The following is a 24,532-nucleotide window of genomic DNA, read 5'->3' on the forward strand; positions in this document are numbered from 1 at the left end:
CCTTCATACCTTGATAGCATGTGTATGTCAATTGTAACCATATCTCCTTTTTGCATTAACTATCTTTGTAGACTGGCAACACTGTATTTGTAACATCACTATGTTATATTTGGTAATATCTGATTATTCTAACGTTTATTTTCTGTATAAATAAATTAGATCTTTGTACTTTAGCACCATTATCATTCCTTATTGATTTCATGGGTTATAGTTGCAACCACATTGGTTGATGCACATATAGATAAAAGGTTTTAATCAATCACTTATGTTATGTATCATTAAAGTGGTTGTACACCCTGTACAACCACTTTCACCTACAGGTAAGCCTAGATTAAGGCTTACCTGTAGGTGCTGGAAATATCTCCTAAACCTACACGGTTTAGGAGATATTTAAAATTCCCCATACGATGAGTTCTTCTGCGCATGCGCCAATGTATTCGTCGCATGCGCACTTTAGAAAGGGCACGATGTGCCGTTTCTAGCTGGGGTCATGCTGTGACTGGCGGCTCCCGCGGGCGGTAGTGATGTCACACGACCAGTCACAGAGCCAGAGTTTGCAGCCCCCAGAAGGAAGAGGGGCAAAGATGGACGCTTCCAGCCAGCGGAGACATCGGGCACATCGCAGGCTTCGGTTTCAGGTAAGTGACACATAATGGGCCACTATGCATAGTAGCCCATTATGCTTTACCTTTGCAGGGAAACAAAGAGGAAGTAAAACCCATCAAGGTTTACTTCCTCTTTAAGTGTATAAGTGAGGTAGGTAAAAATAGCCATAACACCTTAACCACAGAAGCGGAAAAGCACCTCAGATGGTCGGGAGCTCGGTTTTACTCCCAAAAAGATAGAATAGACGCTACATTAGCAGCTAAACTATCACCTAAACCACGCTCCCTAGCCTTCCCTAAAATCCGCACCCCATCTGGCACCCTGTGACAAAACCCGCAGCGCATTATGGAATCCTTCCACGAGTTCTACACGGACCTTTATAAAGGAGAAGGCGTCAAATACAGAATCGCACCTAGCTAACTTCAACACCATACCCCTTCCAAAACTGTCAGAGAAAAATACCACCCTTCTCGAAAAACCAATTACTGATCTCATGGATGTCACTAAATCCCTTAGGCAAAACTCTGCCCCAGGTCCTTACTATTTCTCGGTTTGCTACTATAAAAAGTTTGCATCCACATTGTCACCTTATCTGGTCCGTTTTTTTAACGCTCTCAAATCAGGCTCCCACTTAGATAAAACCTTGAACTTAGCTTACATCCCAGTTATACCTAAGCCTGGTAAAGTTTTGAGCGCAATCAGCAATTACCGCCCAATTTCATTAATAAACAATGATCTCAAACTTCTAACAAAAATATTAGCCAACAGACTGTCTTCCATCATCGCTCAATGTGTTCATAAGGACCAGGCTGGTTTTATCCCAGGGAGACAGAGACCGGATCAGATAAGGAGAGCCATAGACGTCATCTCCATACTCAAATCACAGTGGGACGGCGGCCCTCCAAGGACGCTACTCTGAGCCCTTCAACATTGAAAAAGGCAATAGACAGGGTTGCCAACTTTCGCCCCTAATTTATGCGATTGCCATTGAGTCCTTGGCTATAGAAGCCATCCCGATATTAAAGGAGTATTTTGAGGGCCCAAGGAACATAAACGTGCTCTATTCGCGGATGATCTCCTCCTCTTTGTCACCCCCCTCTTATCTCAACTACAAATATTTTTAAACTACTTAACCAATTTGGAAATGCATCTGGCCTCCAAGTTAATATATCAAAATCCCAGGCACTGAATATCTCAGTACCCCCTAATTTGCTTGAGCATCTGCAGGAACACTTTCCTTTCACCTGGAACTCTTCCTTTATATATATCAAGGGGTCAATCTTGCGCCTAACTTTGATCTCTTATATTCATCTAAATACCCTCCCACAAAAATGTCAGCGGACCTCTCCTCATGGTCCAAACACGACCGATCCTGGCTGGGACGAATTAGCTCCTTCAAAATGACATTACTACCACGTCTCATAAATTATATTCGATCTTTACCAATTCCAAATAGGAAAACACTTGCTGCAACTCCAATCCAAAATTTTTAAATTTATCTGGGGGTCCAAAGGAAAGCGTTGCTTTAAGGATATTCTCTATAGACTCAAAAACGCAAGGAGGCTTAGCGCTTCCTAACAAATGGTGGTACTACCAGGCAGCCCAGATTTCCATTGCATACTCCCGTGGTCCCAAACCAGACCGGCTGTGAAAGAACGACAAGCGGTTCCACGCCACACAATAGACTACCTATTCTGGAGCTTCCCCAAATTCAGACCCCTGAGCCTAGCCCCCACACTTTCCCACTCCTTGGCCCTCTGTAAATACATAAACAACCCTCATTGATTTCGACACTGACCCTTAACTCACATATTACATAACCCTGATTTCCCCCCGGGCTTAGATATTCTTGCCTTTAAATGGTGGCTTAATAAGGACATGTTCAGAATAGGACACTTCTTTAATTCAATGGCCCCCCTCTCAATAGGTTACTGCGTAAGCAAACGCGAAATGCCCACATCGGAACGATTTAGATTAACTCAAATATCCCATTATCTACACTCTATATGGCCCAATAAAACTGACCCTTCTAGAATTACAGAATATGAAACCTGGTGTTCCAATATTATGGATCCGAGGGGTGGTATATCCATCTACTCCTCCCTAGCAAAGGCCGCTAGCAAACCACCTTATGCCCGAACCTGGGAGGATGACATCAAGGAAGCGCAGGATCAAGAAAAATGGTACTACTTCTTCCAACGCTCCTTTAAGGGAATAGTGAACGTCTCTTTGATGGAGGCTAATGTTAAAATCATAGCTCGCTGATACCGAGTACCCTCTCTACTTGCTAAAATCTACCCAGAAGCCTCCCCACTGTGCTTTAGGGCCTTCAATCATCTGGGCACATTATTCCACACATGGTGGACCTGGCCTCGAATTTGGAGGCCTTTGCAAACGATTTTTCTCTTTACTACGTAAGGTAAGGTAGCGGGCTCTCCTAGTTCCCAAAACCCCAAAATAGCATTGCTTAATCACAAGGTAGAGAGGCTCTCTAAATACACACAAGCACTAGTCTTTTTCATGCTTCTGGGGCCAAAACTACCATAGCTAGATTTTGTAAAAAGGCTACAGAAAGCGGGAGTTTTCTGCCGTTAAACCCAAGATCTCCTGGATCATGGCCCAGGAGACAAAGACAAAGTTTACGTCTTTGAATTAAATTTGGGAGCCCTGGTCCAATTACGCTCACATTTCCTTGTATTCTGATGCCATCTCTGCTCAATCGGACCGAATCTAGGTGACCCTCCAACTCTCTTCCTCTGTCATTACTTTGTTTTCTTCCTGTTCTTTCCTATCCCTTCAACTCTCACTTCTTTGTGTGCTTGGCAAGACATAACAAGCAAAAAACTAAACTACGGAAATCAGTAAGTGGATACATTTCCGCACTCAATGCCCATTATATCCAGAATGCCTTTCTGCATTAATACCAAGCTCCTACCTTGTTTGTCTTTTGGGCGAATTCTCAGTTAACTGACTGTGCTTTGTTATTAGGTTTTACGTTTTCTAGGAACATTATTATCTATAGAGAGCTATGTTATTAACATGCCCTATTAGGGAATTTTCTTTGATTGTTACAAGTCCCCGACAAAAGCATTTTAAATAACGGGTTGTCCCAATACCCTCAAGTTAGCTCATTTGCGTTTATGCTTCCCGGGTCTCAGCTTGGGTAGCCCTGTACAAAATTGATAGCGGTTTCATGTTGTTGGAGTCCTCCTGTCCACAGCGTGATCCCTTTGGGGTGGCGAGAGGATTGTCCGACATCATCGCTTCCTTTATCTTATCTGGTACTGTATTGGCTACTCAACCGACACTCTGATATTTCTAAAATTTTGTATTCCAACAGGTGTTTTTGTTATTATTGCCTTACCAGACCGTAATGTCATGTAGGATAGAAATGTATTTATTTATTTTAATGAGATTTGTCTCTAAGGTTCACAAAGCACAAATTTCTGTATTTCTGCATGTTGATGAGCTGTTTTGCTGATTTTCTCCAGGCCTTGTTGGCCAATATTTTGTCCGTGTGTACATTCCTTTTGATAGTTAAAAAATATTTAAAGAAAATTTTAACCAAAATCCTAGCTACCTTCCATTCTAGATAAGTATTGATCAAACTGGTTTTATTGCCAGGCAAATTGACGGATGTCAATACCCATAGAGTTTTTATTCATTTGCAGATCCCTTCTGAAGATCAGGATACCAGGGTACTGGTGGCACTAGATTTAGAAAAGGTGTTTGATTCTGTTGCCTGGCCCTATATGGAGGAGGTGCTTCAAGTGTATGGCTTTGGTCCCATGTTCTGCAAATGCGTTAAGTTATTATACCACCAGCTGATGGCCCAAAATAAACTTGGCGGGGCTCTCTCCTCTCCCTTCCCTATTTAACTGGGTACTAGACAGGGATGCCCCCTTTTCCCTACCATTTTCTCTCTTATGGTGGAGCACATTGCCTCAGCCATCTGGTCCGGTTGAGGGGGTGAGGGTAGGATCCATGGAGGAAAAGTTGGCCCTTAATGCTGACTACATTATTATTTTCTTCTGGAATCCTGGGCCTTCCCACCTTGCGGCGTTAGACCTCTTATCGCATTTTGCCTATGTCTGGGTTGAAGGTGAACTGAGATAAATCTTTGATCCTTCCAGTTGATCCTGGTGCCACACAGGTAGCGGACCCTTCGCTCCCCCTAAGTTGGATGGACAAGATTAAGTATCTGGGGGTTCATATTTCACCTTGAGTGATACCTTGAGTGATAGCCAATACCGAGCATTTGCAGTACTTGTACTCGTGCAAATGCTCCGATGCTTGACCCGATACCTGGACAGTCAGGGGTGATCGTTGCGGCAGTGTATCTCCGGCGGTGAAATCTCCCTGTATAGATTTCAATAAAGCAGCTGACAGCCGCTTCTCCCCTTCCCCCCCCACCCTTCAGCTGCTTTATTGAAATCTATACAGTGAGATTGGTGCTTGTCACTGCCACACTGATCACCCCTGACTGTCCCGTGTGTACTCATCCAGTCCCCCTCTGTGGCCTCCGTCATTTACTGGCTCCTTCCCTTTCTGAATGCACAGAGTCAGTGAATACTGACTGTCCATTCATAACTGAGCATCGTAAACTGTGTCTCAGTTTATGAATGGGGAGGAGCCCCTGTCTCCGGTCCATTCATTTTCAGTGTAGCTGAGGCTGCAGAGAAAGGGACTGGGGAATCTGTGTCCTCAGTCCTTTTCCCTGTCTCAAAGGGGAGATGTCAGAGGTCTGTTTAGACCCCTGAAATCTCACCAAATCCACCCTCCAACAGGGCTGATAAAAAAAGAATAATAATAATAATAAAAATTTTAATAAATATTTAAAAGGTAAAATTGTAAAAGAATAAAAAATAAAAAAAGTAAAATAATAAAAAAACAAAAAAACTGACACCGTCCACTCCCCCCCCCCCAAAAAAAAAAAAAGAAAGCACTGTAAAAAAAAAAAAAAAAAAAGGAAAAAAAATATAAAATTGTAAAAAATAAAATTGTAAAATATATATATATATATATTAATTAGTAAAGTTCAGGGAACCAGCTAGATCGCAGGACACAGGCTTTTCACTCAAAAGGAGGTTTATTGAACTTAAATAGCTTTACAGCGGCAAAAACAAAAGAAAGAGATTTCAGTCTCACCGACTTGCAAAGTCCAGAACTGCTATCACAGATTAAACAGTCCTTGGTTTCTGTTGCAGGTAGCTTCCCCTGCCAGGAGGCTTCCAGGCAGGACACTGCTGTTCACTTCTGTTGCTGCACACCAAAACACCATCCACCATCCACATTCTCCTCTACACTCCTCCACACCCATCTATAACTTCCTGTCTTGTTTTAAACCCACTTCCTCTGACAGGTGAGTTAACACTTTTTGTTCCCTTAAAGGGACCACAGTCCAAACAGAGGGGAAATATAGCGTCCTTCCAGGACCCAGCCACGGCATCCTGTACAATATATTATATATATATATATATATATATATATATATATATATATATATATATATATATATCCTGACATAGGCCACTGTAACATTAAAAAAAATATCGATATCGGCGAGTACTTGAAAAAAGTACTTGTACTCGGTCTTAAAAAATTGGTATTGGTGCAACCCTAACTGCAACCGACTGTGCACCATGGTTTGGATAACCTGCGCACTTTTTGAGGGGCGGACACAGAGTATTGGAAAGACATATGGGAACTTCCTTTTTCAAACATCATATCCTCCAGGGATCGACTGATCCAGTATATAATATTCCATAAGAATCATTTTATGCCATATATACTACACAAGATCTACCCTAATTGCCCGCCAGGCTGCCGTTGCCAGGTTGACCTGGCCAATTACTTACACATGATTTGGCATTGCGCTCCCTTACAGGCCTTTTGGTCGCGTGTACTAAGTTTCATTACTTGCCTAACCACTATCCCTATACCTCAGAAGATAGATGTTTGTTTTCTAGGGCTGGTAAAATGCTCTGGCCCATTCCAGGGCTATCAAAGTATTTAAAGTGATCCAAAGTATTATACTCAAATGGAGAGTATCCTCAGTTCCTACATTAAATATGTGGAAATCCTAGGTCAACTCAGTTATCCCCTTGTACAAGGAAGCCTATTTGAACAGGGGCTGCCCACAAAAATTCAACAAGATATGGCATATCCGGCATATCCGGTTGGAGTTAGATACCACTACCTCAGGACAGGATAGCCCTGTGGATGGCCCACCTTAAAACTTTTTCAGACTCCCGGTTTTGAATATCTTTATTGTGTTGATGTGACTGATGCATTGTATGGTATGCAGTGGCATTGCTATGGGGGAGCAGGGGATGCGGTCCGCACCCGGGTGACACCCGACAGAGGGGTGACACCATCCCGAATGTGGTGAAAGCCCTGGCTCCCTTTGGCATTTTTTTTCAGCTGGAACACCACTGGTGTGTGTGTTTTTTTTCCTCCTCTCTCTCACTGCGCTGCTGAGTCTGAGCCTGGCCCTGTCACTACTCTCCACCTCCTGTCACTATTCTCCACCTGGGCGGTACAGGTTCTACTGGATCCCAGCAGCTGCCCAGGTGTACTTCAGGCTGAGCCATCCAGCACCTGCCTTAAGCTGGTGGGTAACGGGGGGGCGCCCACCCTCCACCGCCCACCCTCCACCGCCCGAGGAGGTGAGCTATTATGATAGGGGGGGGGGGGGAGTGGGTTGGCAGTGCGAACTGTGAACTCGCACAGGAATCGGATCACATAGGTGAGAACACCCATTCAATCTGATTTCAGTGCGGGGGAAAAAAGTCCCTGTATTTTTTTTTCCTGCAAATCTAATGCGAGTTCACATTTCACAGTTGTATGGCTGATCTCACAGACATCTGCGATCGGCCCCAGAGGTGCAGTAGTGTGAATCTGGGCTGAGTCTCACAGCGATCTCCCTCTCCAAGCCAGCGGATGTGTAAAAACAGCAGAGCCTGGAAACCACGGGAGAGGGGGGGGCAGGGCACCGCGCTGCCACCTCTGTGAAAGTGATCAGCAGCTATCAGCATCATTTTTACTTTCAAGCCAGGAGCCGGCTAAACAAAACCAACACAAGCTGATGGCTGCTACCGCTGTACTACTGTTACTCACCCAGGACAGCAGGAACGCTGTGTACAAATATGTTGCAACACAGCATTAACAATCTCCCTGTCATCTTAATGAGTGAAAAGTTTATTACGGAAATCTGCCCAAAGCCAGTTCAGAGCTGACAGCTTTGTGTGCTATAATCCACAAGAAGACGCAAATACTTAGGGGTCTAGGGGGGTTTCACAAAACTTTCACCCAGAATACAAATTTTTTCCAATTGAATCATATTAGAAAAATGTGTGACTCCTGGATAGAGAAAATTGAGTACTGTCCGTGATACTTTTTTTTATTTGCACTAACATACAATTTTTTTGCACTAACATACAATTTTTCAGGACAAGCTTTCGGGGTATGTCCCCTTCTTCAAGGTCCAAGCAGTACTGCTTGGACCTTGAAGAAGGGGACATACCCCGAAAGCTTGTCCTGAAAAATTGTATGTTAGTGCAAATAAAAAAAGTATCACGGACAGTACTCAATTTTCTCTGTCACAATTGCACTAATACGGCTACAATCAAATCAAGTATGACTCCTGGATGAAAGTTGTGTGAAAACATTTATAAATAGAACCCTTAAAGTATATATAAACCCAATCACTAAAAATCTCATATAAGCTTTGACATGTCAGTGTAACTTCAAAAGATTTTTAAAATAATTGTAATATTTTTAAAACTGTAGCTATTGCTCCTGCCATGAAAGTTCTTGTTTGGGTACCTTCTGTTATGGGGTAACAAAGCTCTAGCCCTGTCTAACAGTTGTGTTCCTGTGTTGTCACCCTTTCACCAGGAGTTACATAGTTACACAGTTGGTCAAGTTTAAAAAAGGCACAAGTCCATTTAGTTAAAGTGGTGTTCCCATTATAAAACAAAAAAATAAAAAAAAGTCAAGCAGTTATAAATACTGCAGCTGCTGACTTTTAATAAACGGACACTTACCTGTCCCAGGGTCCAGCTATGCGGGGGATCGAAGCCCCGCTCGTCTCCCCCTCCGTTCAGCGGCACCTGCATAGTAACTGTGGGCGTCCGGCTGTGCCTTCACAGACGGGCACCCACTGCGCATGCGCAAGCGGCACCGCGCGCCGTGATTGGCCGCGCAATCATCTGGGACCTGTCACGTGTCCCAGATGATTGACAAGAGGGAGGGGGCAGAGCTGAGCCCTTCCTGCGCTGAGGGGAAGTGATGTCAAGAGCCCAGGCACTGAAGGAGGCAGACTACGAGGGACCCCCTAGCAACAGCCATTTAGAGGTGAGTAAAAAAAAAAAATTTCCAAATGTTTATTTTTTTGTATTTTTTTAGGCACATTATTGATTTAAAGTGGTGTTCCACCCCAAAAAAAAAAAATTCATGAGAGGAAAAAAAAGATTATAAATAAATAAGTCTTCCAAGAGAGAATACAAATAGGATTTTTACACAGATTACTCAGGCATTTTCCATTGTTTTCACAATCAGGAAACTGCCCTCAGAAACGCCATGCAGCCATCACCACTGGAGTCCATGTATGTAGACTAGAAATGCCTGCGGAAGAGCAGGAGCACTTGAGATTTTTTTTTTTTTTTTGTATTTCTTTAAAAAGGAATAAAAAGCATTTGTTTATTGTATGCATTATTTTAGCATATGAATGCAATTCAGATAGAGTTTACATCTACTATGTGAAGTATGTGTAGGAGAGGAGGAGCAGTGGCAGGGTGTGCAGGAGACGAGTGTGATGGGTACGATGGCAGGCAGAATGTGCAGCAGAGTAATGCAGAAGGTATAGACAGTTGGCAGTGTGTGCAAGAGAAAAGTGCTGGTATGAGAGTAGACAGGGGGTGCACAAGAGGAGCGTAGAAAAAATTGCAGCACAAAGTATGTGCAGGAGAGGACTGTGGAAGTTATGACAATGGGAAGTATGTGCAAGAGTAGAGCGTGGGGTATGGCAGAGGAAGTGTGTGCAGGAAAAGAGTGTGGAGGGTATGTCGGCAGGCAGAATGTGCAGCAAAGTAATGAAAAAGGTAGAGCCAGTGAGCAGTGTGTGCAGGAGAGAAGTGCTGAGGGTATGAGTGTGGACAGGGAGTGATAAAGAGGAGAGCAGAGGAATTTACAGCACAGAGTAGGTGAAGGAGAGGAGTGTGAAGGTTATGACAGCAGGCAGAATGTGCAAGAGAATAGTGTGGAGAGTATGTGTAGGAGAAGAGTGTGGAGGGTATTGCAGTAGGCAGTACGAGCAAGAGAAGTGCAGAAAGTATAATAGGCAATATGCATAGAACAGGAATACGGAGGGTATGATGGGGGTATTATGCGCAGGGAGGTGTGCAGAAGGCATGACAACAGGAAGTGTGTGCAGAACAGGGGTGCAGAGGGCATGTGAGTGGGCAGAACGTGCAAGAGAAGAGTGTGGGGCTGTCATACTTGCCAATAGTCCCGAATTTGCCGGGACAATCCTAAAAATCCAACCTATATCCCAATTTTTGTCCCAGCCCCCGGGCCACCCTGTCATCCCCCCACCTTACATAGTTACATAGTTACATAGTTACATAGTAGGTGAGGTTGAAAAAAGACACAAGTCCATCAAGTCCAACCTATGTGTGTGATTATGTGTCAGTATTACATTACATATCCCTGTATATTGTGGTCATTCAGGTGATTATCTAATAGTTTCTTGAAGCTATCAATGCTCCCCGCTGAGACCACCGCCTGTGGAAGGGAATTCCACATCCTTGCCGCTCTTACAGTAAAGAACCCTCTACGTAGTTTAAGGTTAAACCTCTTTTCTTCTAATTGTAATGAGTGGCCACGAGTCTTATTAAACTCTCTTCTGCGAAAAAGTTTTATCCCTATTGTGGGGTCACCAGTACAGTATTTGTAAATTGAAATCATATCCCCTCTCAAGCGTCTCTTCTCCAGAGAGAATAAGTTCAGTGCTCGCAACCTTTCCTCATAACTAAGATCCTCCAGACCCTTTATTAGCTTTGTTGCCCTTCTTTGTACTCGCTCCATTTCCAGTACGTCCCTCCTGAGGACTGGTGCCCAGAACTGGACAGCATACTCCAGGTGCGGGCAGACCAGAGTCTTGTAGAGCGGGAGAATTATCGTTTTATCTCTGGAGTTGATCCCCCTTTTAATGCATGCCAATATTCTGTTTGCTTTATTAGCAGCAGCTTGGCATTGCATGCCATTGCTGAGCCTATCATCCACTAGGACCCCCAAGTCCTTTTCCATCCTAGATTCCCCCAGAGGTTCTCCCCCCAGTGTATAGATTGCATTCATATTTTTGCCACCCAAATGCATTATTTTACATTTTTCTACATTGAACCTCATTTGCCATGTAGTCGCCCACCCCATTAATTTGTTCAGGTCTTTTTGCAAGATTTCCACATCCTGCGGAGAAGTTATTGCCCTGCTTAGCCTAGTATCGTCTGCAAATACAGAGATTGAACTGTTTATGCCATCCTCAAGGTCGTTTATGAACAAATTAAATAGGATTGGTCCCAGCACAGAACCCTGGGGAACCCCACTACCCACCCCTGACCATTCTGAGTACTCCCCATTTATCACCACCCTCTGAACACGCCCTTGTAGCCAGTTTTCAATCCATGTACTCACCCTATGGTCCATGCCAACGCACCTTATTTTGTACAGTAAACGTTTATGGGGAACTGTGTCAAATGCTTTTGCAAAATCCAGATACACCACGTCTACGGGCCTTCCTTTATCTAGATGGCAACTCACCTCCTCATAGAAGGTTAATAGATTGGTTTGGCAAGAACGATTCTTCATGAATCCATGCTGATTACTGCTAATGATATCATTCTTATTACTAAAATCTTGTATATAGTCCCTTATCATCCCCTCCAAGAGTTTACATACTATTGATGTTAGGCTAACTGGTCTGTAATTCCCAGGGATGTTTTTTGGGCCCTTTTTAAATATTGGTGCTACATTGGCTTTTCTCCAATCAGCTGGTACCATTCCAGTCAATAGACTGTCTGTAAAAATTAGGAACAACGGTCTGGCAATCACCTGACTGAGTTCCCTAAGTACCCTCGGATGCAAGCCATCTGGTCCCGGTGATTTATTAATGTTAAGTTTCTCAAGTCTAATTTTAATTCCGTCCTCTGTTAACCATGTAGGTGCTTCCTGTGTTGTGTCATGAGGATAAACACTGCAGTTTTGGTTACTGAAGCCCCCCGATTCACTCGTGAAGACTGAGGAGAAGAAGGAATTTTTTCTCCTCAAGGAAGAACTGCAGATTGGTCAAGGGGGGCATGGCCGGCTCAGATGATACACCCATTAGCATAGTGTCATGACAGCTATGCTAATGGACGGATCATCTCGGCACACGCAACAAGCTGCCATTGTCAGAACACCGCCGTGGGACTCAGAGAGACAGGCAGCGAGCTGCTGTGTTTGCCAAGTGAGGAAGGAGTGGGCGGGGCCTTAAGCGTCACTGCTGCTCTGATCCCGCCCTATGCCATGCTGCCTGCATATTGGGGATGCTGCGGGGTAGGAGCTGCTAAGAGCGGTAGAAGGCTGTATTTACAGCCCGTGGATGGTGAGCGGAACTTGGCTGGTCAGCAGGACCAGGTAAGTGCTGCCTTCTCACTGTTCCTAAAACCTAGCTGTGATGTTTCTCCATAAATAGAGAGCAAGGTTCACAGTGGCACACATGTTAACACTGCTCTGCAACCTGCTGACCTCCAAACACTTCCCTGCAACCTACTGACCTCCGTACACTGCTCTGCAGCCTGCTGACCTCCGTACACTGCCCTACAACCTGCTGACCTCCGTACACTGCATAGTTGCCAACCTTCACAATTTGGCCTCCCTCCATTATTTCTCCCAACCTATGCCACACCTACAAATGCATGCCCCGCCCCTAATTAAAAGAAGACTCTGCCTACAGACAAAAGCGTCCCTATAAATGTTTTTACAATGTTGGCAACTATGGGCTGTATGACAGTCAGCAGTATGTGCAGAAGAGAGATGTGTGGAAGATTTGACATGGGGTAATATGTGCAACAGAGGAGACTGCAAGGTATGACAGGGGCAATATGTGTGGGAGTATAGTGCAGACAGTATTACAGCAGGCACTATGTGCAGGAGAGGAGTGTGAGAGGTATGATGGCAGGCAGCATGTGCAGAAGAGGAGTGCAAAGGGTATTAGCTCAGGTTAGGGTTAGGCTCCCTGTAGTAGGTCTCCCACAGCAGGAGGGTGGAATCACTTACAGATATAAAGAAGCTGGAAACCAGAATCAGTACTGAGTATGTCTCAGTTTGGGAGATCTTTATGTGTTGGGATCTGCTCAGCTGATAAAGGGAGCATGTGCATGCATGTGTAGGGGGGGGGGGGGGTTGGGACCGAGAGATTATTATAGTGCAGTAGCAGTAAAGGTGTGTATTTGCTGGAAGGCAGCTGTGGGCAGCGGAGGTGTCAAAAGAGTGGTCAGGGATTGCAGAGGTGAGGTGCCCGGGGTTGTTAAACTGCCAGGAGAGATCTGCATGAGGGGGTGATGAGGTAATATGTAGAACAGCATGAAAATTAAAATAATAGGACGGTGCCTAGGAGATATTGTCTTTGTAGGATGTGAACTGCTTTTGGATGGCATCCTTGGTGACTTGCTGGGCCGGGGAGGGCAGCATGACTGTAAGGACAATAGAATTGGCAATAGAAGGAAAGTGGGGGCAAACAGAAGAAGGAGGAAAAGGACTCGCTACTGGAGGCAGAATCCCTCAGTGGAAAAATGAAATTGTGACCTTGGCATTATCCTCAATGGAAAAGCAAAACTCTGACTTGAATATAATATTATTAAGAAAAGATAAGGATAAGAATAAATGGCTTTGGAATTTTGAAAGTCTACTGCAAGGCTGGATTTACACTTCTGTGGTGCATTAACACATGCACATTAACACATACTATGCTGCACATTAACATTCATTGCGAATATGCTGCCCATTTATTTCAGCATAACTACCTGCCAATTAACAAAATAGCACATTCTTTATCCTTAGCAATGCAACACAGAACACTGTAATCCATGGCAACCACTCAGATGACACTGGTCTTCGATGGATGGCTTTTCAGAGGCTGGTTCATAGGCTATTGGAAAGCGATATGTTACCTCCTCACTGCCTATTATAACCCTAAAAAGCCTAAACCACTGACCCGCAACTGCATGCATTGTAGGCTGTTGCAAGGTGTTTGTAGTGCAGCCCCATTTACTGCCCACAGAGCACAATAGGAGGTATATACAGTATCTCACAAAAGTGAGTACACCCCTTACATCTTTGTAAATATTTTATTATATCTTTTCATGTGACAACACTGAAGAAATGACACTTTGCTACAATATAAAGTAGTGAGTGTACAGCGTGTAAATTTGCTGCCCCCTCTAAATAACTCACACAGGCATTAATGTCTAAACCGCTAGCAACAAAAGTGAGTACACCCCTAAGTGCAAATGTCCAAATTGGGCCCAATTAGCCATTTTCCCTCCCCAGTGTCATGTGACTCGTTAGTGTTACAAGGTCTCAGGTGTGGATGGGGAGCAGGTGTGTTAAATTTTGTGTTATCGCTCTCACTCTCTAATACTGGTCACTGGATGTTCAACATGGCACCTCATGGCAAAGAACTCTCTGAGGAAAAAAAAGAACTGTTGCTCGACATAAAGATGGCCTAGGCTATAAGAAGATTCCCAAGACCCTGAAACTGAGCTGCAGCACAGTGACCAAGACCATACTGCGGTTTCATAGTCCAGGTTACACTCAGAACAGGGAAATAGACGTATGAGTGCTGCCAGCATTGCTGCAGAGGTTGAAGGGGTAGGGGGTCAGCCTGTCAGTGCTCAGACCATATTCCGCACACTGCATCAAATTGGTCTGCATGGCTGTCATCCCAGAAGGAAGCCTCTTCTAAAGATGATGCAAAAGAATGCCCGAAAACAGTTTGCTGAAGACAAGCAGTCTAAGGACATGGATTACTAGAACCATGTCCTGTGGTCTGATGAGACCAAGATAAACTTATTTGGTTCAGATGGTGTCAAGCGTGTGTGGCGGCAACGAAGGTGAGGAGTACAAAGACAAGTGTGTCTTGCCTACAGTCAAAACTAAAAATTTCTCCTGCGCTCGAGTATCTAGTTCTTCAATATGTGGTAAGACCGAATGCTTCAGTGGTATCTGCCGTCTTGCAGCCTTCCTCAGAATAATGGGTATTCATGGACTACAAAAAAAGAAAGAAAGGGGGGCGCACCGATCTAGTGCATTACACTGGTAGCATTTATTAAAGAAAGTAAAAACAGCAAATGAATACTCACAAACGAGCGTAAAAGTCAAGCATGAACTCAATGCATGAGTGCTGCCGGCACTGGGGAGCTACAGTTCATTAAGGGAACCATGAATGCCAACATGTACTGTAACATACTGAAGCAGAGCATGATCCCCTCCCTTCAGAGACTGGGCCGCAGGGCAGTATTCCAACATGCTAACGACCCCAAACACACCTCCAAGAGGACCACTGCCTTGCTAAAGAAGCTTAGGGTAAAGGTGAGGCTCTGGCCAAGTATGTCTCCAGGCCTAAACCCTATTGAGCATCTGTGGGGCATCTTCAAACAGAAGGTGGAGGAGTGCAAGGTCTCTAACATCCACAAGCCCAGTGATGTCATCATGGAGGAGTGGAAGAGGACTCCAGTGGCAACCTGTGAAGCTCTGGTGAACTCCATTCCCAAGAGGGTTAAGGCAGTGCTGGAATATAAAGGAGGCCACACAAAATATTGACACTTTGGGCCCAATTTGGACATTTTCCCTTAGGGGTGTACTCACTTTTGTTGCCAGCGGTTTAGTCATTAATGGCTGTGTGTTGAGCTATTTTGAGGGGACAGCAAATTTACACTGTTATTCAAGCTGTACACTCACTACTTTACATTGTAGCAAAGTGTAATTTCCTAAGTGTTGTCACATGACAAGATATAATAAAATATTTACAAAAATGTGAGGGGTGTACTCACTTTTGTGAGATACTGTATAGAATAAGGGGGTTATAAAACCATGGAACAACCTTCTATTTTTTCAACCCTGCCCCATGTTTGAAACAGCCCTTTGGCAGGTCATATATGATTTGATTTCCTTTCCTGCAATCACAGGTTGCAGGGAATAAAAATCGCTAGATTCACCCATCAACACTGATAGGGGAATGCTTCCTGCAGTGCTATTGTGTTCTGCCAGTGGGGGAGGGGGAGAGGAAGGTTCCTGGCTGGGAGAACAAAATAATTACTGCTACCGGCTTTAGCCACTGACAGAGATTGCATGCCAAAATCCGACTGGCTGGTTGTACTGAACTTCAATACAACCAGCCTGCCCATATGTGAATTGAATCTCAGCCATTCACTGCTGAACCGGCTGAAATTTGATCCATCCATGGCAGACTTTAGTGTAAAAAAAAAAAACTAAAAAACTGTCACATATAATACTCAACTGTTTGGCTGTTTGTTACAAGTGCAAAAATATGGCTACAATGACCTTACACGTTGCAATTTTCAGCCAATCATAATTGATTGAGACTCCCAGAGAAGTTGATGAAATAAAAGATTCCTCATTAGTTGTCCTAGGCAACAGCTCTGTTTTTACTTTGTTCCAGTTTCCACAAATTATGCAAATCTATTTTGCATAAATTTGACAAAGGCAAGTGTCATTAAATCTGCAAAACATAATTTGTAGTTTATCTTTCCCATAGAAAACTGTTTATGTGTGCACAATGATGCAAAATTTACTCTGTTTTTATACATCCCTGTACCTCTAAAGAAAAAAAAAAAAAAAAACACACCACTTCCATTTTAAAGGTTGAATCCCCTTTATAAAAGTTGGCATGTAAAGTAGTGTTGTGTATGGGATGGTATAAGCTGTAATGTGAGATCTAAATTGCAAGACAGATTATCGTAAAGTACAAAAAACGACATCCATCCATAGATTTTACAGATAACAAAAAGATCTGTATCTCAGCTGCATGTTTTGTATATAAGAATAAGATAGCGGGGTAAATTAAAATATAAGGGGGGGGGGCAGATAAGTATGGATGGTTCAGGCCAGGGTACGACTGAAAACAATATTTTTGTCCAGGAAACACATGTCAACTTTTCATCGCCGCTTTAGAGCGGGTATATACAGTGGGGTAGGGTTGCTGGAACGTTTACCCTTTTGTTTTTCTAAATCAGTTCAATGTAGGCACCGGTTGCATAGTAAATGTTCAATAACAGACAAAAATGAAGCGCGGTTTTGGAAGCCCGACCTCAAGATAAATGTTAATTACCACATGAGTATCAGCTGATATACTGTAAATTATGCAGAGCGCACAAGATGGTTAATGGACCTCCCAACAAATAAAATTAGGTACATTTCCCCATTTCAATGACCAGAAAACCATGGAATATCATTAGTATGCTATCTAAGGCGAGGGGGAGGGGAGGGGGTGAGGACTGTGTAATGCTGAACAAAAACAAAACCGTAATGCAAACACAGATCAGGTCCAACTTACCTATACTGCTCACTAAACGCTCACCAGCTTCTCTCTTCGTCCAGCCGGCACAGTCAAAACTGTCCTGAGAAATTAAACGTAACACGATGCATCTTGGTAAATAATATGTTGATAGATATTTACACACGTAGAAGGTGGTTTAAGAAATCTGTGCCGTCCTAATACTCCTATTGGCTTTACTCATAAAGTGCTCGATTCTTGTAAGGTAATGCAAATAATTAAACCGTTTGCAATATTATGTTCTCTTTTGCAAAAGTCGCATTGGTTCTGCATTCTTAAGCAACGTTCCCATTGGAAGTCAGATCCCACTTTACCACTTTCAAAGCTGCACTTTTTGAAGGGGGAGGGGATGTTTTTCATAGTGTATGCGCTTTTTTTCTATTTTTCAAGCCGACTATTGGTAAGGGGAGTGGCTTGTCAGCAGCTGCGAGTATTTGTTTGGCTGCTGTCTGCTATATTCCCTCCCTCTTAGGTCCCCTCTCAGCCCTCCCTCACTCTGTATTCCTGGAAGTGCTGAGGGTGATGTTGGTAAAGGGGTGGACTTGTAATGCTCGATCTCTTTTTTATTCTCTTTCCCTGCAGTCCAAATATCATTACAAACAGAAGCTAAAATGATAACAGGAAGTTACCCCCCCCCCCCCCCACCTCTACACACACACTAGCCTTTTTATATCCCTCTTAATAATCTTATTAACGCTTTAATTATTGGAAATGGATCTTCAAACAGCTGAGCTGCCCTTTCTAGCATGTAGACTGAATCTGTCTGAATCAGTTCTATACTAATATAGTAACTATAAAATGAAAAAAAAAAAACTTTGCATGCTTTAAAGACTCTGCTTGATTGCAATTGACAAATAAATATTAAGGCACATCATATATATTTTTTTCATAAAATACTGTTCTTTAACTGAAAGTGAGAACAGTTGAACCATGCTTGCAGCAGGTATAATCACAGCCACTGGCAGTCTCTACCAAGAGCACATAAGACAGGGTGACAGTACAAGCAGCACAATTAGGAGATAGTTGCCACCCCATACCAGGAAGTGCATAGACAAGGACCTTTGTGGCAGGATCACCATGTGCTACGGATTAAAAAAAAAAAAAACACAAATTTTGAAATGGCATTAAAGCAGTAGTAAACCGCCAGCAATTTTTTACATTTTTTTAACCTGCAACGCAAAGTTATAATGTGCTAGTATACATCGCATACTAGCACAATATGTGAAACTGACCTTAGAACGAAGCCTTGCAGCGGTGAGCTGTCCTGGTTGAGAGGGCTTCTATCTTCAACCGGTCTTCCTTCCGGGTTCAGGGACTCCGGGTGTGTGAGTGGCCAGAGCCACAATGATGTCACTCCTGTGTATGCGCGTGGGAGCTGCCTTTACGGCACAGGACTCTGAAGGAACAACCAGGGTGGCTGTTCCTTCAGGAGTGCATGCGCCGTGATGCCACCGGCTGCATGTACAGTAAATACTGTATCTCCTAAAGGGTGCACATTTATTTTATTGCATAGGTAAAGCCTATGCTTTACCAACAGGTCAAATTCATGCATGGGCATTTACTCCCACTTTCAAAGATAAATTAACCTTTAAAAAAAAAAAAAACTTTTTTTTTTTTAGGAGTCTAGAAAGCATTACACCAGCGATCAGCAGATCACTGATCTCATGCAGGACTCCTGCAAACTGTCAGTATAAGCATGGGCAGGCAGTTTCACACTGACAGGAAGAATCAATGAACTACCACAGTGCTCAACAGGGCTGTGGTAGTTCATTGAGAAGTACAAGCCCACAGCTAAAAAGAATATCGGTACTTGTAGTTCATTCATCCAAAGAACTCTGTGAATGAATGACGCACAGCTGCGCTGGTTCTCCCCATACTGCTGTCACACAGAGGGCTTGGATCTCCGAGCCACTGAAGAAGCTAAGAATGGGTGGAAAATGTAACATGTTGTTTCGGAAGGTGAACTTATCTTATAAAATCTTATAGAGATCACTTCCCCACGTTTCAAAAGGGGACCACCTGTTCCAATTATGCTCACATTACGAGCCAATCTGCAATGCTCCTGCCTCTACTGAAACTAGCTGTGCAATGCACTGTGTCATTTCCAGTTTCGTAGAGTGGGGGGGGGGGTGGAGCAGCTGGGGTGGTGGCCCCGGGCGCAACATCTAGTGGTGCGCACCCCGTGCCTGCCATCCGCAATGTCACTCTGTCGCATCCTAATTATTTACACTGACAGTGCACCAGTGTGCTCCGAGTTCATCCGGCACTCTGAGCCGCCCATCTGTCAGAGCTCAGCAATGGGCGTCCTGTGATTGGCTAAACTGGGTCATGTGTGGGAGGTGGACATGGGGGTCCTGTGATTGGCCCGGCCGAACTGTTGGGAGAAAAAAAGAGCAGGTGAGAATCGTGTGTTGATGGCCTAGGGGAATGTACACAGGTTTTTTATCATATTTTTATGTATGAATGGCAAATCTCCACCTTAATTTCAGGGCCAATAACACAGAGACTCATGTTTCACATTTTTAATAATTATTCTGAGATCCAGCCCCACACCCCCTTTATTTGGTTCCTATACCCCCAAAGGGTACAGATACCCCAGGCTGAGAACCCTTAATTTAATGATAAGTTTAGGTACACTCTTAGATAAAAAACTTGGCCATTGGACTAGGGGTAAAAAAAAAAAAAACCACACACAGGAACTATACTTTAAGAAATGCTGTTATAGATGACTGGGGTCCAGGGAGAGGAGCGGCCGCGGAGGTGGAGAAGCCAGTGTAGTAGGCACCGGCGTGCCACAGTTGCAGGCTTTCATGAAGCAAACATTCCTGAGACTCGGCAGGCTGCAGGTGGCATCTACGCATGTGCCGGCTAACTTTTTCCATGGTGAATGCCCTGAGGAGCATACAGTGGCATAGCGGGGGGGGCAGCAAGGGCTGTTGGCTTAGGGGCCAGATTCAGAGGGGCGCAGAAATTTGTGCAGGCTCTGTGGCTTCCATTTGCTTGGTCATGGCAGCCCATTCATTTGAATGGGCTGCCATGCCTTTTAGACACAGGAAAGAAGTCTCTACACAGTACTTTCAAAAATCGCAGCCGCCTTCAGTGCGGTTCCCAGTGCGGGTGACGTGCAGGTCCTGCATTTCACTGTGCGGGTGGTTGCAGCTGTGGGAATTTGTGCGGGTCCCGCAGAGGTGTAAGCGGGGCTAGGGTGTAGCTGCTTCACAGAGGGAATCACATGTACTGACTTTATAGACCAGGCAACGTTTATTACCGGAGAGACGGTAGTAGGAAGAGTAGTTACAGCAATAATGCACGTAGTTTCACTCCAAGCATGGAGGCATAGATACACAGCACAGTCACTTCTGATGTAAGCAGTAATTGTATTCATCAGCACTATAAGCACTTTCCACTGACTAACACAGTCTAAACCCAAGCACACAATGCGTATCTGTAGAGGCTGATAATCACACACGTTACCCGGAAACAACGATATTTCTTCAGCAGATGGATATAGGCATCTGATACGCTTGTCCCGCCCTCACAGTGAGGGCACCGGTTTTATTATCTGTCACAGGGAGTCTTTCATCCGATCAGGATTGCCGATACAGAACTCAGTAGGAACCCTGAGCTATCCTTCACAGGCCGGAACATTCTCCCTATCTCCTCCTAACTCCTCCCTCACAAGCGGTCTCTGTCCCTGTCTATACACACACGTCAACCTTCTTCAACCTGGTTTGGATTCCCTATATAAGGTATCCACCCAAAAATGGCTGACAAAATCTCCAGAGATTTGCTGTCCTATCAGGAAACCAGGCTTCTCCAAAATGGTGCCGGAGATAATGATAGAGGCAGACAGCTCTGAACAATTGTACACATAAACATATCAAATCGGCTGAAAAGTGAGCATATACACTTGCTAACCCACTACTTATTATAGCCAACTAGGCTGCCCTGCACTACAGTTGCCTGCATTCCCCTTTAAGAATTGCAATCCCTTGCATGCACCCTGGGAGAGGATAATAATAATGCAATAATATAACAAGCAATAAAACAAGCAATACATAACAGTTAAAGTCACATAGTCAGAATACTTTACAGTTTTCAGTCCCCTGGTAATACGCTTGGGCAAGCGAGGCTCCGGGTCTTCCAAATGTCCCTCCCCCTCCGAAGCAACAGGATTGGTAGGTGCTATTTCCTCCACAAGAGGCTCATCCTCCTCCGGAGTGGGGGCAGGGGCTCAGGCACATCTGGCTCCCTCACAAATAAGTCCCATTCAGTAGCAGCAGCCTGGTTCTCTGTATCTCCCCCAGCTAGGGATAAGGTCTCTCAGAGGGGGCAGGTACCAGGTTGAAAATCACTGTTGAGGACATCCTGGCTGTTGTCCCATCTTGCAGATGGGCACTGAACACACAGGGACGAAGAAGATTACGATGCAGTCTCTTGTGAGGTCCATCCTGCTTATCTGAAACCAGATCATACACAGGCTGCACAGGGAAAGGTTGTTGCGTGACTCGATATGGACAGGGCTCCCACTTGGGCTCCAGCTTACTGCCCCTCAGGGGTTTAGGATTCCTCACCAAGACTGTCTCCCGATGTAAGTGGTAGCAATCGAACAGTACTTTCCTCGGCTAAATCCTGGTGCTTTTCCAGTACTATCTGTTTGGTTTGATCCAGGCGGTGCCAGTGATCGTGGACCCATCCACTGGGGGTCCTTGACGTAATAGGCTCAGGAGTTTCCAAGAGTAAATTCACCGGTAGACGGCCACAATGCCCAAACATCAGAAAATGGGGGGTATAACCAGTGACTCGATGCACAGTCTGATTGTAAGCCCAAACAACATCTCCTACATACTGCGGCCTCGATGCTCTTGCTCTAATGTGCAAATCAATCCCAACAGTGTGTGATTAAAGCGTTCATATGCCCCATTTCCCTGTGGGTGGTAAGGAGTAGTATCAGACTTCGGAATACCACTAAAACGTTACAGTTCAGAAAACACCTTAGACTCAAAGTTCGGCCCTTGGTCGGACAGAATCCGTTTGGGGCACCCATAGGGCTTGACTACCTGGGTCCAGAACAGTCTAGCCGTGGTGGCAGCAGTCTGATCTTTAGTTGGCACCAAGATGAGGAACTTAGAGAAGTGGTCCACAAACACCAAGGCATAGCGATACCCGGAAGAGGTGTTGGCCACTGTCAGAAAGTCCATGATCAGTAAATTCAGAGGGTTCTCCTGTGCTCACCACCAAAGGGGTAGTTTTCTCTGTACTCCCTTTGTGGATAGCACAACCCTTACGCCCCTGACATGCCTTCTGCATCCACTTGGATAACTCCGGACAAAATATGTATTTATGAATAAAGGCCTCCGTCCATTCTGCACAGAAGTGTCCTCCAATATGGGGAAAGACTTGGCAAACCTCTAAGGCCTCCAATTGAGGGATAATCAGTTGATGAATAACTCGCGGCTCCCCTGGAACCCGGACCTTTCTGTATAAGAGTCCCTTGTATCTTTCCAGCCTATCCCACTGCTTTAGCAGCTGACACAACGTCGGCGAGAGCCTCCTTCGCTCCCATGAATCTTGTTTCAGAATCCTGTCCCAATATCTCATGAGCTGTTTAATGTCAGGATCTTACCACTGGAGTTGCGGCCACTCTCGAGGAGTATGAATCTCTGGTTCTCTTGGCGTAACTTGGTTGCTCTGCAGAGCTGTTGAAGCCAGTTGTTCTTGCCTGTGAATCCCAGAGGGAACAACCTCATCCTCTTCGAGTTGTTGATCTAGATCATCCTGAGGCCCATCGATGGAAAATCGGGAGAGAGCATCAGCATTACCATTGGAGCATCCCGGTATATATGTCCACGTGACCACTTACTAAGTACTCAGCAAACTTTTCGGTGATGGCCCAGACTACTGCTAACAACTCAAGTTTAAAGGACCTGTAATTGGTTGGGTGACGTTCGGTAGGGCGTAAACTCCGACATCACACGCTCCGTTCCATCTTGTTTTTAAGCCAGCACAGCCCCCAATCCTTGGAGACTGGCATTGGTGTACACCCGGAAGGGTTTACGATAGTCAGCGTAAGCCAATATGGGAGCGGAAGTTAGCTCCGCCTTGAGGGCCTCCAGTGCCTCACTTTGTGCTGCCCCCCCAACTGTCACTAATGCTGGGAGAAGATTTTCCTTTTCGATTGGCTGGTTGCCCGCACAACAACTGGGTCAAAGGGGCTGCGATAGTAGCAAAGTTTGGAATGAATCTGCGGTAGTAACCCACAAGCCCCAAGAAAGAGCGAAGCTCTGTTACCGCTTTAAGGGTTGCCCATGTCTGTGCAACCTGAATTTTGTCTGGATCGGGGGACACCCCTTTTGCCTCGCCTACAAGTCCCAAATATTGGATTTTTGTTTTCATGAGATCACATTTTTTGCGGTTTGAGCCGAAGGCCATACTGAGCTTTCCCTGGAGGACTTAATCCAGATTTAGCAAATGGTCCTCGAACGTTCTGGAAAAGATGATAATGTCATCTAGGTAAATCAGGACAGATTCAAAGTTCAAGTCTCCCAAGCAACGTTCCATTGGCCTCTGGAACGTACTGGGGGCATTAGTCAGGCCAAGGGGCATCCGATTAAACTCGTATAGTCCCAGAGGGGTGATAAAGGCCGTTCTTTCAGGATCTTTATTTTACCGGGACTTGCCAATATCCGCTGGCCAAATCTAGCGTAGAGAAATACTGGGCCTGTCCCAAGGATATTAGTGATTACTCAACCCGGGGCAAGGGGTAAGCATCCCAATGTGTGATAGTCCACACAAAAACGTAAGTTGCCATCCTTTTTCCGCACAAGAACTATGGGCACAGCCCAGGGACTACGAATCACCCTCCCTTGCAGCATTCCGCGTAATAAGTCTTTGGCCTGTTGACAAAGAGCCGGGGGTATATTACGATACCTATCCCGAATAGGAGCCGTGTCTCCAGTGTGGATAGAATGATCCAAAGCATTAATACAGCCGTAGTCTTCAGGGCCTTGAGAGAATGCCATCAAATGTCTGCGAACTAATTGCTGGAGCTTGTTGCTTTGTTCCGGGGTCATCCCTTGGACCGGAAGTGCCAGTTGTGTTAACAATTTCGGGAGATGGGTCTCTGCTGAATCAGGTAGAGCCGTCTGCAAAGCAGCACAGGTGGCCTCCACCCCAGGGCAAGGATCAGTAATGCAGCTTTTGGGTACTGTATACAAATCTGCAATGGCCACGTCCATGACCACGTCCGTGGGCACTTGTATCGGTGTGGACCCCAAGTTGACCAGTTGCACCAGCACTTGTCCCTGCCGG

The 24,532-nt window shown here is 44.8% G+C and overlaps 1 protein-coding gene across 3 annotated transcripts in view; it reads right to left on the reverse strand.

Annotated features, from left to right (window-relative positions):
• The window catches only part of LOC141110734 (suppressor of cytokine signaling 3-like), a 413,958-nt gene extending 396,385 nt beyond the window's left edge, over positions 1 to 17,573 (reverse strand). For all 3 annotated transcript variants that reach the window (XR_012236327.1, XM_073602289.1, XM_073602288.1), the window contains exon 1: positions 17,222 to 17,573. The gene's annotated coding sequence lies outside the window, so the exon portion shown is untranslated. The remainder of the gene's footprint in view (positions 1 to 17,221) is intronic.
• Between the last annotated feature and the right edge of the window lie 6,959 nt (positions 17,574 to 24,532).

Source organism: Aquarana catesbeiana, linkage group LG10, assembly GCF_042186555.1.
Source record: "Aquarana catesbeiana isolate 2022-GZ linkage group LG10, ASM4218655v1, whole genome shotgun sequence".
NCBI lineage: Eukaryota > Metazoa > Chordata > Amphibia > Anura > Ranidae > Aquarana > Aquarana catesbeiana.